The 3,810-nt window shown below is 38.7% G+C and overlaps 1 protein-coding gene across 1 annotated transcript in view; it reads right to left on the reverse strand.

Annotated features, from left to right (window-relative positions):
• CATSPERE (catsper channel auxiliary subunit epsilon) overlaps positions 1-3,810 on the reverse strand; it is a 139,871-nt gene that overhangs the window by 34,374 nt on the left and 101,687 nt on the right. The window lies entirely within an intron of this gene.

A 3,810-nucleotide genomic window follows, 5' to 3' on the forward strand; every position in this document is an offset into this window, starting at 1 on the left:
TTAACACAATGAAGTTTATATCTTATTCTTTTAATGATCCAATGTAGGTTGAATTTGAGGGGTGGAATGCTCTGGGCTATACAGTCTTTCAGGAACTCAGGCCCTTTCCATTTAGTAACCCATAATATCTCTAAGTCCTTACCAAATTCTTTGAAATTGATTGGCGGATTAAGGAAGGTAAAAATGGAAAGTTTGGAGGATCATGCAAAAACTTAATTTTTGTCAGGGAGGGTCCAAGCCTGACAGGTCATAGGTCACTAAAGTCCAAAGTCTATTGGCCAGAACTCACGTTCCCACCTAACTGTAGTGGAGGCTTGGACACAGAGCCTAAAAGTGTGCCCTGAAGGAGATTTTGTATACCCATTACGTTTTCTCCATATCAAACTTTCTACTTCACTCATTCTGTTCCTTCTATTATTCTTTTAGTGATTACTTCACTTTAAAAAGTATCACTTCTAAACAATAGAAGGATTTCAGAATAATTTAAGTATTCATCTTGCTTCCATTTCACCTGTTAAGCTGTAGCTCATTCCTACCCTGTTTCCATATGCATCAAAATGCTACAATGTCTTTCCTTACTATCGATTCCTTGTATCTTAGTTCTCTCTTTCGGGGTTTATTTTCTTACTAAATAAAATTCTTTGGCTGTTTATATTAAGGATTGTTTTTGAAATGTAAACTCTTATTTGCATGGGGATTTATGTCACCCTCACTCTAGAATAAAAGATTATCTAGGTTTACAATTTAAGATTAATGTCCTTTTCCCTCAGCTCAAAGAAAATGTTGTCCTATTATTTTCATCCTATTTTTGCTGATGAGAAATCTGTCAATCTAAATGATATCTCTTTGTAGGTAATCTGTTTTATTTACATGGCAGCATATGTGATTTTCTTTCTTTCTTTGGTGTTTTATGGTATCATTGTGAAGTACTTAAGACTTCATGTCAATCTTCATTCTGTTGGCTTAGACCTTTAATAAATTTAAAAAAAAATTAAGTTCTTTTCATTAAATATTGCCCCTCTTTCCAATTCATGTTTTCTAATTTCCCCCTCTGGAGAAAATTTTTAGGCACTTGTTGGAATTTGTCATTTTGTTAAAATGGTTTCTTAACATCTTTCTTATTTCTGTATCTTTTTATCTGTTTGCATTGCATTCTGGTTAATTTCCACATAGCTATCATTTACTAGTAAGTCTCTCTTCATCTGTATCTAATCTGCTTGGTAATTATTTCTGAAATTTTGAATATAATGACTGTATTTTTATATCTAGAATTTTTTTTTTTTGAGACAGAGCCTCAAACCATCACCCTGGGTAGAGTGCCATGGCATCACAGCTCACAGCAACCTCCAACTCCTGGGCTCAAGTGAATCTCTTGCCTCAGCCTCCCAAGTAGCTAGGACTACAACACCCGCCACACGCCCAGCTATTTTTTGGTTGCAGCCGTCATTGTTGTTTGGCAGGCCCAGGCTGGATTCGAACTCACCGGCTCAGGTGTATGTGGCTGGCGCCTTAGCTGTACCTAGAATTTTTATTTTAAAAAAATATGACTACTTTTCTGCAGAGCAGGTTAAAATATGCCTATTTTCTTTGTGTAGTCATCTTATTTGATTGTAATTTCTATTCTACTTTCCTTTTTATTCATTTCAAACATATTTTCTATACTAGTCAGATTGTTCTGTTATTTTTGCAGTTTTTGTGCCCATTTTTCAATTTATCTGCTGGCTCTCCCTCATGGCAGTTTATTTCCTTATGTGGTTTGTAAGTTTTGATTATCAAGTATTTGGTGGTGGTGATTTTTCTGGTGGGAGTCTTATATTTCTGCATTTGCTTTTCCAATTACTTCTTTTGGGGCCTTAGGGATTTCAAGGCTATTTGACAATTTTTAGTTTCATTTTTTATGCAGCAATTTCTATTATCAATGACTATTCCTATTGGGTATGCTAACTTTAGATCCATATCCATATATGGCCTGAGGTGAACATTTTATCTTTTTTTTTTTTTTTTTTTTGAGATAGAGTCTCACTATGTCACCCTTGGTAGAATGCTGGGGCATCACGGTTCACAGTAACATCAAACTCTTGAGTTCAACCTATTCTCTTGCCTCAGCCTCTCAAGTAGCTGGAACGACAGGCGCCCATCACAACACCTGGCTGTTTTTTTGTTTGTTTGTTTGTTTAGCAGGCCTGGGCTGGGTTGGAACCACCAGCCCTGGTGCCTATGGTTGGTGCCCTAACCATCGAGCTGTGGGCGCTGAGCTACACTTCTTTTTTTTTTTTTTTTGAGACAAGAATCTTGCTCTGTTGCCCAGGTGAGAGTGCCATGGCCTCAGTCTAGGTCACAGGAACCCCAAACTCCTGGGTTGATGTGATCCTCCTGCTTCAGCTTCCTTCCTGAGTACCTGGGACTATACGTGTTCATCACTATAACTGGCTAATTTTTCTATTTTTAGTAGAGACAAGGTCTCATTTTGCTCAAGCTGGTCTCGCAATCCTTCTACCTTGGTCTCCTAGAATACTGGGATTACAGGCATGAGCCACCATGCCTAGCCAACATTTTACATTTTTATGGGGGATTTTTTCGCCTATAAATTTATGCAAGCGACAGCTTTCCTTGCTGGTTCTTTGGGTAGTAAGCAGGGATTTCTAACTTTTCTTGTTTGGATTTTGTAGCTTTTTGGACTTCCTGGATTTATGAATGAGCCTCTGGGCCACACAGAGGCTGTAAAACCCACCTTCCTTAGTTCCAGCACACTGGATGAGCACTCCTGGGCTGTGCAGGCTGGAGCTCACTACTCTGGATTTGAGTTCTCTCTTTACTATGGAGATTGCTCCCTTTTTCTTTCAAGCTTGGTTATGTATAAAATATTTTTGTTAGCTCAGTGCCTGTAGCTCAGCGGCTAGGGTGCTGACCACATACACCAGAGCTGGCAGGTTTGAATCCAGTTCGGGCCTGCCAAACAACAATGACAACTGCAACCAAAAAATAGTCAGGCATTGTGGCAGGCACATGTAGTCCCAGCCACTTGGGAGGCTGAGGCAAGAGAATTGCTTAAGCCCAAGAGTTGGATGTTGCTGTGAGCTGTGACGCCACAGCACTGTACTGAGGGTGACATAGTAACACTCTGTCTCAAAAAAATTTTTTTTTGTTATGTTTTATCCAGGATTATGTATGTCTATTGTAAGGTGGGGGATGATTCAAGTTAGCTTAGTCAACTATATTGATCATGTTTTGCCTCTACTTGCAAACCTCTCTAATTCATTCATTTTGAAAATCTCCTGCAATCTGGCTTCTGTTCTCATCATTTTATAGTAGTTATAAGAGTAACTACTCTTATAAATGTCATAAATGATAGCTAGCTGTGGTGGTGCATACTTGTAAGTCCCAGTAGCTTGGGAGTCTAAGCCCAGAAGTTCTAGGCCAGCCTGGGCGACAGAGTGAGATTGTCTCTCTAAAACAAAACAAAACAAAACAAAACAAGATGCTTTAGACGTGGGAATTTTACTGCTAGTCTTTTATTGTAATGGCATAACCACCCCAGTGTCTACATATGTACATAAACAGATATTTTATAATAGCAAAAAATTTAGAACTATGGGTCATTTATCTCTTATGTTTTTTCCATATTTTAAATTTTATAACAAGCTATGTTATTTTTTATAACCATAATCTAAGAATTAAAAAGTCTTTGGAGACAGAGCCTCAAGCTATCCCCCTGAGTAGAGTGCCATGGCATCACAGCTCACAGCAACCTCCAACTCCTGGGCTCAAGCGAGTCTCCTGCCTCAGCCTTCCAAGTACCTGGGACCACAG

The sequence above is a fragment of the Otolemur garnettii genome, unplaced genomic scaffold (assembly GCF_000181295.1).
Source record: "Otolemur garnettii isolate 467f Iridium unplaced genomic scaffold, OtoGar3 scaffold00141, whole genome shotgun sequence".
NCBI lineage: Eukaryota > Metazoa > Chordata > Mammalia > Primates > Galagidae > Otolemur > Otolemur garnettii.